Source organism: Xenopus laevis, chromosome 4L (assembly GCF_017654675.1).
Source record: "Xenopus laevis strain J_2021 chromosome 4L, Xenopus_laevis_v10.1, whole genome shotgun sequence".
Lineage (NCBI taxonomy): Eukaryota > Metazoa > Chordata > Amphibia > Anura > Pipidae > Xenopus > Xenopus laevis.
In genome coordinates this window covers 82028033-82040258 of record NC_054377.1, presented here as the reverse complement: position 1 = coordinate 82040258, position 12226 = coordinate 82028033, and the positions used below count along the sequence as shown (strand labels likewise).

General features: G+C 37.0%; 1 protein-coding gene across 11 annotated transcripts in view; it reads right to left on the bottom strand.

Moving 5' to 3' along the window:
- Window positions 1-12226, bottom strand: part of dab1.L (Dab, reelin signal transducer, homolog 1 L homeolog) — a 425953-nt gene that overhangs the window by 160455 nt on the left and 253272 nt on the right. For 10 of the 11 annotated variants that reach the window (XM_018258283.2, XM_018258282.2, XM_041590415.1 and 7 more), the window contains exon 5: window positions 6940-7030. The exons of the other annotated variant lie outside the window; for it this stretch is intronic. The gene's annotated coding sequence lies outside the window, so the exon portion shown is untranslated. The remainder of the gene's footprint in view (window positions 1-6939; window positions 7031-12226) is intronic. 11 annotated transcript variants of the gene reach the window in all.

The following is a 12226-nucleotide window of genomic DNA, read 5'->3' as shown; positions in this document are numbered from 1 at the left end:
CGTGTTTGCACCTTGGGCGGATACAATTAACCTTTTTTTCTGAACACCTTTTAACCCTAAGGCTGGATTGGCCTTATCAGACAACATAAAACAGTATTGTCATATGTGCGGTTCTTTCCCTTTTCTCTTTTAGATACTTTATAGTGAGAGGACCAAGGAGATAGTTCTGGGCAGACAAGGGAACCAGACGTGTACAGGAAGAAAGTAGAGCAAGGAGTATGGTCGAGGGACAGGCCGGGTCGATACCAATCAGGCAGAGCAATGCAAAATAAGGAGTCAGAAATATAGTCAAGGCAGTATCGGACTGGGACACCAGGGGCCCACCAAAAGACCTTAGATCAGGGCCCACTCTCTACTTTTATAATTCCTCTCCTCACGCAACCTCTATTCTTCTAGTCTCTTTTCTTTAAATACTATAATCTATTATTCAATCTATTTAGTCTCTTTCTTCTCATAGACATAGGGAATGGTCATGAAATATGCCAAATGTTTTGAAGCAGGAGGGCCCACTGACACCTGGGCCCACCTGCAGTTTTCCTGGTATCCCTGTGGGCCAGTCCGACACTGAGTCAAGTTCACAGGACGGGGTCAAAACCAACAATAGCGCAGTACAAAATCAGGATCCATTAGAATGATCAATAGACAGGCAGAGGACAGGACAGGCAGCAAACTAGGGAAGGTCAGGAACAGGCTAGGTCAGAAACAGACAAGAGAGACTTAGGAAACGCATGCAGGAAATATTAGAAATAGTCTTACATTTGGCAATGTGAATAGGAATGTGGTGTCAAAATCCGTAAGCAGTGCGTGCACACATCACAGGAGAATCATTGAGCGACAGAAGGGCAAGCAGCGGGTGTCCCCACTGTGAGCGCGGCAGGCATCCGAGCTGCACCACGAGACCCCCAGATATTCTCACAGTTATTAATTGAAGGAGGTGGAGTTAAACAAACACACATTTATTTTAAAGAGGAACTCCACACAAACATAACATAGCAACTTTGCAATATGCATCAATTAAAAAACATGCAGACTTTTCATGATTTTTAATTGTTTGGAACAGTTCCCTAAGCCTAGCCCCCTGCTCTCCTGCTGATCTGTCTGACTACTTTGCTGAGCTGGCTGACTACTGTTACTTTGTATCTGCACCCATCTGTCCTTAGCCTGCATCCTACAAACCCACAATTACCTGTACACGTGATTTCAGTAAGGAACATAACATCACAGTGCAATGCATTGTGGGTTATGTAGTTCCTGCATGCTGTCTGTAAGCTGTGGAGAAGTTGTTACATTTTCTAACATCAGTGTTTTAGTCCCTCCTTCCCTGCCAGGATTTCAAATGATACAGAAAGAGAAGAACTGTTAAACAGCTGGATTTCGGCATAGAAAATTACATTTATTCATACTTTTTGAAGAAACAGGTAACCGTGATGGGTATATTAGGGGTTTCTGTGTTATGTGGGCCTCTTTATCATATTTTTGTGAGTTCCACTTTAGGAGCATGTTCAGTATAGTGCACAGGAAAGTAGGTTTGAGAGGAAGTCTGCAATTCTAAGTCCTGTTATAAAAATGAAAACATACCCATCATTACAAAGCTAGGTGTAATGTTGTAATTCTACATAGTTACTGCTTTTGAACATCCCATGGGGTATTACAGGGATTCTATCATGGGAAAATATGTTTTTTTTTTTCAAAACACATTTGTTAATTCTGCATTGAAATCCTTTTATAAAAAAAAGCAAACAGATATATTTCATTTTGAAATCTGACATGGGGCTAGACATGTTATTAGTTCCCCAGGTGTATTCAGTCATGTGACTTGTGTTTTGGTAAACTTCAGTAACTCTTTACTCTTTATTGCTGCACTGAAAGTTGGATATCGCCACCCCCTTTCCCTCAAGGAGCCTATCAGCAGAACAATGGGAACGTAATAAGATAACAGTTCCCTGACACCTACATTGCTAGGTGTAGATATGTGAATATCAGTAAAAATACAGGTCCCGCTGTGACTCCTACAAGTATATTGAGTAGGAGCAACAACAGCTTATCTGAAAGCAGTGTTGGCTCTTTCTGAAAGCATGGGTTCAAACACAATGACCTTAGATGGCTGCCTACACACCAATATTACAGCTAAAAAATATATATGAATTGATTCAAGAATAACAATTTACTGTATATAGTAAAGTGAATTATTTGTAATGTAAGCAGTGTAATTTAGAAATTAAAACTACACCATAAAAATCATGACAGAATTCTATTAAAGAACATGGAAAGTCAAAAACTAAGTAAACTTTATCAGAAAGATCCAGGTAAATACAATCCTAAACACTCACAGTAATGCTGCTCTGAATGCTCTGTGAAAAGATCCACATGTTCCTTCCTACATGGGCTTGGTATCCAATGTCCTCCTCACCGCTCAAACCATACCTGTGCAGTACCTCACTCCCCGATTTTATAAGAAACCTAACTGTATGCAGTGAAATTCCCCCTTTGTTTTAATTGCTCTGGCTGCTGCAGATAGGAAACTTCAGAAGGTCCCTAACTGCTCTGCAGGGAAACGATCATACTTCCAAATGGCAGCCTCCCCCACTTTAGTTCCCCTTTAAGCATAGAGAGAGCTCTTCTGTGGCTGTTTACTAAATGTAGAGTTCTAGCTTGCACTGTTGTTGCTAATCTATTGGTAATAAAATGCATCACAAGTTTTCCTTCTCCTTTAAAGTACCTGTACTATGGTGTATATTAATAGTAATAGTAATAGAAATAGAATAACTATACGGTTTTTGGTCTAGTTTTGTCAAATATTCTATTAGATCGATTTGTAGGCCAACTGGATCAGTTCTAATACAACTGTAATTGCCCAAGTTTTAACAAAACTGCCATTGCCCAAGCATTATTACAGAATATGTTTATTTTTTTACATATTTACAGTTAATTAAATCAATATTGAATTGAAGTACACAGCTCCTTCATAACTGCTCATTCACAATTAGTAAATCCCCAGATTTGTATAGTTTAGATTTATTGGAATGCATTGATAAAAACACAATAACTGACAAAACGTGCCAATTGTTTTTTAGTGTGGTATACAAATCAAATAAGACAGGGAAGCTGTATTATAGTATGTAACTCATATTTATCATGCTACTGAGGTTGTTTTACAGTGAATCGAGCCATCAACACATGCTTATGCACTTTTAATAAGCGTGAGATGAACATACCGTATAAAGAAGTTTAGCAATGATTAGAAACGAGTGAAAAAATTCAACGTGTTTTGCTAATTTTCACAGCTATACAATTTTTTTTAATCAGTTTTTCTACAAGCAAGACAGATTTGCTCATCACTAGCATGATGTATATAGCTGATATAAGACTACTCCACAGAGTTTTTAACAATAATGCACCTTTCCATTGTATGCATTAAAAGTATTCTGGCTTTTGTTAAGAAAATGAAACTACCAATTGACATGCAATCTGAGGTGCATTGCTGCTACTTGCTGTGCTGCTAGCACATTTTCTTTACCATTGTATCAATCTCAATCATTTCAAGGGAATTTTAATTAAATGTTAGTTAGAAAGACACTTTTATGTTATTACAGGTGCTGTTTCTATAATGCAATTTGAGCTGTTGCATTATATGATTATAGGATACAGAACAAAAAGACTTTAGTTAATGTCATATGGCAATGCTGGCTACAAAATAAATTTGTAGATTCAAAGTGGGTGTTGTAGAGACTGACAAATGGCATTCTCAGGAAAGCACACACATGGGAAATTAGCAGCTGCTACTGGTAACAGAAATAAACACTTTTCATTGTTTGCTATGGGGCAAAAAGTCTCTTATGTGCCCCTAGGAAAAAATGAAAACTAAGTCTTAATTTGTTATAATGCAGAAGTGAAATACTGTTTATTTAATGGCAGTTGTATGCTATATCAAACAATATAAGCTTTTTAAAAATGTTGTACTTAATTAGGAGTGGCATAGGGAAATGATAGATGTAATTATGGAATCACTCTGTACAGGCTGTTGGCTGTTTTGTCTGGTCTTTGTTCTGTTTGGCTGATTTTGGTTGGATGTACCCTCAGTGACATTAGTTGGATATACCCTCATTGACATTGGTCCGTGCTTCTTAATAGCTACGTTATAACCTCAATGCTAAAAGAACATTGAACTATAAAAGAACTTCAGCGAAGGAAAATTAAGTACAAGAAAATAACAGTTCTAGAGAAAGATTATATCCACCTATTTCACCACACAATTTCGACCTATTCCACCACTCAACCAGCTTATTTACCATACTCGCCTTGACCTTGTCTATTATTTTACTATATAGTACCTGATTTTACTATATAGGCCCAGTATTTTAAGGGGGTTATTTACTAAGCTCCGAATACCCAAAAATTCCCCGAAATCCGTGATTTGACTTTTAAAAAAATCACACATTTTTCAGAATTTATAAAAACCCCAGAGATTTCCGGTGAAAACTCCGAAAAATTCGGAGATTTCGGGGGAAATTCATGTAAAATCGTGAAAATCTGAGCTTTTTTCTGCAAAGCAAATTTTCGGGAAAATTTAATAACAAATAAGCGTTAAAAAAATGAGCGGGTTAGATCGGAGTTTGTAGCAGCTGATATTGAGATAAATTAAGACCTTAATAAATAACCCCCTAAATCTAGCTCTGTCATGTCCTTCTCAACATTGCAAATACAAATTTTTGTTTTTGCATTCCTGCACCCTAAATTGTCCCTTGGATATACAGTATCATTTTGGCATGTCCCTATAAGCGTTTTTCTATGACCATGTAGAAAAGGACTTTATGGATCTTTGCACACCATGCATATTTTGATATTTTATTTCCAAGTTTTATTGTTGTTTACTTGCTACTTTTTACTAATTTCAGTAATTGAAATTTAACCAAAATTTACCCTACCATCCATAGCCAGAGCCCAGGCAGATATACTTTCTGCATGATCACTAAAGGGCTGCTTTTCTCCCCTAGGCGCTCTTGCGCTTTCTACCAAGAATCAAAGTAAATATACTATTTAGATTACCTTTCATTAAAATGTATTGTTATTAGCATTATATGCTTTCTGTCAAACATTTGAGGCCTCGTGTCACACCTTACAATACTAAATATTCACTTTCAGCCCCCCCTAAATCATAGTACTTGTAAACCTGTGATGATCACGGATTATACCACAGACATTCACTGGGATCAGTGGAACAAAAGTGTCACATACAAAGAGAGTCAGATAACTTTGTTGAAAATGTCTGGTCAGCCAGTGGTTCAAGTCCCGAAAACCTTTAGTGCTTTCGATCTGATTAGAATAAGGAGTATGTCATTCATCATTTGGCAACAGTATATACCATATGTTAAATATGGAAAATATAAACATTCCATATGATCACCTACTTTAGTTTCTCCCTAAATAAAAAGGTGAATTTAGCTATTTTAAAGATTAGCTTTTAGACATTATTCTATAATGATGGTACAGGTATCGCTATTAAAAGTGGGCTGTTTTTAAGTACATGACATGGCGAATATCTCAGAGGCCCTCATTCTTGTTAAAGAAACAAAAAATTAACAAATCCTGTTTTCCTGGCAGCTGTGCAACATAGAATATGGTGAATGCAATTATGCATGCTGACCTTCTTCTTCAAATACATTTCAGGGAAAAATTAAGAAGCTCACAGGAATCCTGTGTGATATAAAAAGTACCAGCGTGCTTTCTGAGTAATTAGGAGAAATTGGCAGACTAGGCAGGCTAAATGGACTCTATCGGCTGTCAATTCCAATGTTTCCATTTTCTCTGTTAAAAACCCTTATAAATTATATTACTGAATCAGAACAGACATCTGCCAAATGTACGCATCTGAAAAGGGCTGTCAACAACGTTTGTAATGTCAGTTATAAAACGCATGGCACAAACTAATATTATCAGAGGTACATTTCTAAACAAAAATTCCAGGAACTTAATTTTAAAGCATGGAACACATCTAATGAACTGTGTTTAAAAACCCCCAATTATCACTACACTATATATAATCCTAGAGTGACAATTTAGCTTCTGCAGAGGTATCCAAATAGTATATTCTGTACATGGCATATAGGACAAGTCATAACCAAGGTGAATCAGCGGGTTTCAGAACAGCCAATATAAGACTAATCACAGCCCTTCTCAGGGGACAATTCCTTGCACATGTCACAGATTAGTCTTGTTAATGCTCTCTGAAACGACCCTTTTTAGAAGTGTCACTTTTATTATTTTGTAGGTAAAGGGTCTGGAGTGTGGATGAACAGAATTAAGTTGTCTCTGACAATCACTGTCATGGTAAATGCTTGATGGATTTTTTTTTTTTTTAATTCAAAGTTCAGACCAGCAGAAAAAGCTCTTGGTAAAATGTTACATTCTTTACATTCATCTATAGTTTCTTTTTGTAATTGAAAAAAAAAATAGATATCACATCATATGGAATGACTCTATAAAGTATTTGGCTAATCCCCAAGTCATTCCCTCGGTGGAATGTATTTATTTTTATAAATTGTATCTACTAATAAAGCCTTCTTGGTGCAAGTAACCTTTACTCACAGGGATAGATAACATCCAGAATTCTAGTTGTTTCAAAATAACATATTCTCGTATTCACCTTGGCACCTGAAGTGTTGCCCCCTACTAATCTTAGTTTCTATGTTCAGCAAAATACTTAAAGTTCAATATACTTGGTCTGCCTGCCTTGTGCATTTGGTATGTTAAGAGCTTAATAATTTGTTATTTAACCTATATTAGTCCAAAGGCATTTTTAGTTTCTGTGTATACATTTAAACAAACATTTAAGAGCCAGCACATTGGTGAGTTTTATTGCACCTGTTCTAAATAAAGTTTATATATTGACTAGGGACAGCAGTTTGAAAAGTGCAAAATCAGGCCAAATCCATTACTTACATTCCCATTTTGTTTGTAAGTGGTGGCAGATCCAATACTGTATTACTTTCTTCTTCCATTCAAGATGATGTCACACAGTAGCTATGTGATTCTGAAAAAGAAGCATTTTCCAGGTTCTGATGAGAGCGTATCCACAACCAATTTATCATGGTTTGTGCGCTAATGATAGACTCATGCATAAGAAGCACCACAGGCAGTGAGAGGCAGCAAGCATGAAAAAGAGTGAATCAACTGTCACCAGTTGTGATGTGAAGGACTGCAAGGCTGTGATTAGAATTTTCAATCAGGGTATCAACAATTCTTCATGTTACGGGGGGTGGAGGGGTGGAGAAAGGTTTCTTAAAGCAAGCTCCTTCCTCAGTCTTCTATAGGAGAATGGAGCCATGGAATGCATTACAAAAATACAATGTATTTATTTTCTGTTCCAAAAGGCTTTTAAAGCTTTGAACAGCATAGCATTGAAATTCTTGGTGCACACTGAATAAGTATTGAAAAGGATATTTGAGTAGAATCACACTGAAATGTGGTCATTTATATTCAGGTGTTGGATCATATTCAAAACCATGACACACCAAGCCATTGTACAAAATGTAAATAATGTAGCAGTTTGTAAAAATGTTTTACCTGAATGTATTCCCCATAAAACTAACTAGTGTGTGTATAAATAAAATAGTGGTCTTAGACTCTAAACTCCACTGAGGGACTGATGTAACTTACAATATGTATAAGTATTGTAAAGTGCTACATAGATAATATATCATTCACCTCAGTACCTGCCCCAGTGGAGCTTACAGTCCATCACATTCACACAGTAGGGTAAATTTTATCAGGAGCCAGTTAACCTGCCTGTATGTCTGTGGTGCGGGAGGAGACTAAAGTACCCAGAGGAAACCCAGCCACGTACGACAAGAACACAATCCACACTTGCACAATCTTGACTTGGTCCACTACAGGGTGTAGAATGAAGCAATTACTGGTGATTCAAAGCATTAAGCTCACAAACTTCTCAAGCATTATGCCTCACAATACAGCATGAGTTGCAAGAGAGCAAATTCCCAAATAAATAGTTTCCACCCTAGTATAATTAGACTGATTAGGTTCTTGCCCAACAGGTTTTTTTTTTAAAAAAAAATCATGTGCTAGGGTGAAACGGTTGGGGGCACTAGGCACCTCTTCTGGCTGCCCAGTCCAGGCCCTCAGTCTATAACATTGGATGGCCTGTTTGTCTAGGGCACCCATCCAGCTTGGCCCAGGAATGTTACCCCGCAATTTACATATAAATCATTTAGCAAACAGGGTATACAGCATAACAATAGGATCAAAGAGATGCACTCAAAAAAGCCAACAATCTAAAGAGTTAGGAACATTTGAAACATAATGAAGATGAAAACAATTGTTGATTTATGATAAGTTTATATCTGATGCATTTAATATTTTCTCTAAATAGATGGAAATTGGAATTGTTTGAAGGTCTGGATGGAAGGGGAGAGTTTAATAAATCATGGCAGGGTGTTCTAGAGACAGGCAGAAACTGGAGAAAAGACTTGGAGTGATTAGAGGAGAAGAGTGCTGAAGGTCAGAAGCAGAGTGTACGTTGCATGAAGTAGTGTATTTTTAGATCTGAGCTGATATTTAGGGAGGGACTTCATTGTTGCCATTTTGGAGTCAGGAAGGAATTGTTTCCCCCTCTGAGGCTTCAGATGGGGTTTTTTTTTTTTGCCTTCCTCTGGATCAACTGGCAGTTAGGCAGGTTAAAAAAAGTTAAAAGCACTTGATGGAAGTGTGTCATTTTTCAACTTAACTTACTGTGTTAGCATGTTACTATGTTAAAAGCCTAAAATATATAAGTTAGAAATAAGAATTTGATTCCAGAGGAGATTGGGAGCCAATGAAGGGATATGCATAGGAAAGCGATGAGATGATTAAGAAGCACTGTTTAGAACAGATTGGAGTTGTAAAAGTTCATACATTGGGGCGCCTGCAAGGAGTACAGTATATTGCAATAGTCAAGGAGAGAAATAACAAGAGCCTGAGAATGTGTTTTAGTTTAATCTAAATTGAGGCCGTATATTAGCAATGAAGAGTCGATCAAAGCAACAGGATTTCGCACCTTATTTATATATAAAAATATAGCTGTAAAATTACATTTTAATAGATTTAAATTAATTTTATTTAATAAAATAAAGTTACAGGAAATCCATCTTAAAGGGATACTGTCATGGGAAAAAAATTTTTTTTCAAAATGAATCAGTTAATAGTGCTGCTCCAGCAGAATTCTGCACTGAAATCCATTTCTCAAAAGAGCAAACAGATTTTTTTATATTCAATTTTGAAATCTGACACGGGGCTAGACATTTTGTCAATTTCCCAGCTGCCCCATGTCATGTGACTTGTGCCTGCACTTTAGGAGAGTAATGCTTTTTGGCAGGCTGCTGTTTCTCCTTCTCAATGTAACTGAAGGAGTCTCAGTGGGACATGGGTTTTTACGATTGAGTGTTGTTCTTAGATCTACCAGGCAGCTGTTATCTTGTGGTAGGGAGCTGTTATCTGGTTACCTTCCCATTGTTCTTTTGTTTGGCTGCTGGGGGGAAAAAGGGAGGGGGGTGATATCCCTCCAACTTGCAGTACAGCAGTAAAGAGTGATTGAAGTTTATCAGAGTACAAGTCACATGACATGGGGCAGCTGGGAAATTGACAAAATGTCTAGCCCCATGTCAGATTTCAAAATTGAATATAAAAAAATCTGTTTGCTCTTTTGAGAAATGGATTTCAGTGCAGAATTCTGCTGGAGCAGCACTATTAACTGATTCATTTTGAAAAAAAAAATTTTTCCCATGACAGTATCCCTTTAACATCACAGCAGCTATTTATCTACTCCATTGTAATGATAAATATGGAATCATTTTCTGCCATGAATTTAATGAATTAGGCCTCAAGTGCAATAAATTGAGGCAATCAATTGTCCATAATGAAAATAAGCCGCCTCTGCCTAGCCCTGGATGTCAGAACACACACAAGTAGTAGGACTCAAAATTATAGACAGTGTAATTGTTTATTTCACTATAAAAAAGGAGGGAAAGAAGCTAGCATGAGCACTAAGCAAGCATAATGTTGGATTGATTTGTCTGCAAGTAAAAAAGGACACTAATATTCTAAGGTTTCATCACAAGCAAAAACATCCAATTTTATTCAGAAATGCAAAGCTGAGGACTAGAGGGACCCCCACAGGTTGGTTCCACCTCCTTCAAAGGATCACATTGGAAAGAGAGGGCCATGTTCAATTACAAGCAGGGGAATAACAAGGGACAATAGACACAATGGCTGCTGAGTAGACAAATAGTGTCAATGGACCAACAGAGTACTAACTCATGAGCTGTTGAATGTACAATATATAGCATTTGTCTTAGTGTATATCACTCCATAAGAGTTTAATCCATAGGAGAAATGTATTCATTCTACTTGTATTTCTCCTTTTTACTAGCAGTAAATCTGATGTTCTAGTGACAATGCCAATACTACAAATATCAGAATTTTTGGTTCTGTCTTAATTTCTCATGAGAGGGCTGTACAAACATTCTCTTTGTATCACTTGCCGCATGGGGCAAGTTGATTTGTAATCACTTTCTACTTGTAGGGATCTGAGAAAGAAAAGAAAAAATAAATCTCCTGAGGCCTCACTCCAGAGGTTTATACAGCATATAGGTCTCCGGGGGCAATGCAGTGCATTAGCAGGCACTTTGCTCCTTCTACCTTGTTCTAAATTCTATTTCCATGTGCTTTTTGCAGAGCATGAAACACATCCAAATTGCATTGATTGATAGTGTGATTATTGCTTTTTTTCACCCTGACTTCACTTGGAAACAAGTAAAATGACTCTAATGTTTTGGGTTGGAAACAATGGATAAAATAAATATATTTTCTGGGAGAGAATAGGGAAATCTAGTGAGGCATGTCATTTTTAAATGAAATGGTTAGAAATATGTAATTAACTGAGAGGCTATATGATTCATTATGCTTGAGCGGTTAGGGATATATTGCTAATATTTTGTTTTTTTTTACTTGAAAGAGAATTGTATTTATTTGCAAGTTATCTGGCAAATATTTATGTAAGTCTATAGTAAAATGAGCGGCACCATTACTCTCACTATATGAGCTTTACCCCAATATTTTGCTCTGGATAAAACCTACAGTATAATCCTCAGAGGGTGAGCATTCTCAACGGTGTGGAGGCAAGGTGTAACACACTGTGATCAGTGATATTAATATAGTAAGGGCACCAGTGTTTTTTGAACAATATCTAAACTGGTTCATTATAACAATCCACATGGGAGAATAGAGCAATGATACAGAGAATAGTCATTGAGCGGTCAGGTGATGATGACAGGATCTAGCTACCCATTACTAGTCCTGCACTAATAATAGCTTCACAGGAGACTCCAATCCACTTAGGAGTGTCTCTAGCAAAGACCTCTGGCAAAAAGCCCTGAGACCACATGGCACATTGCTTATATATTATTACACAGTGCCACCTAGCAGACAAACTAGGGATAGCTAGCGGTGATACTGTGACCCAGGAAGTGGTGAGTTATTCCCTTCTATAGCTTAAGGGTCCTTACAGTGGCCAAACCTTAAGAGAATGCACTATAAATGGGGAATATGTATATCAGTCCCTGCATTTATTATATTATGAATCTTCTAGATAAGGTTTTTCAACTAAAACTAATCTCTACCAGTTAAATGTCTCTCTAGTTTAAGCCTTATGATGAATATCCACATATGGCACTTTATACTGCCAAAATACCCATATACATCAATTTTTTATGATGTCCCTTTTGTCTTTCCCTGTCAAGGGTGTTATTGTGTGATATTGATTCAGACCTTTTTAGCCTTACCAAAATAACCATAAAGTCACAAGTATCTAGACACAAGCTGCTTCATAATCAACTCCCATAGCCCACCAATTGTGTTATAATCATCTAACAAGAAAATAAAAAGGATTGAGGACTAGCAGTCTAGTATATCACTGGAAGAATAACCAGCCAAAGATGATCATAGAATTCTAACATCAACCTTGCCTAGCCTGTACAAAGAGAAAGCATTGTGCCAACGTAGGCATGTGTAGTAAAGTTCTAAAGGGAAACTAGAGTTTTCTTTATGTTGAAAGTGAAAAACATGTATTTAAAAGGACACATTATGTTTATGACAATATATTTGGCCATAGACATCAGAGGCAAACTCAAACATAAATTCCTTTCTAGCACACAATGGCAAATGCTTCTCATACATT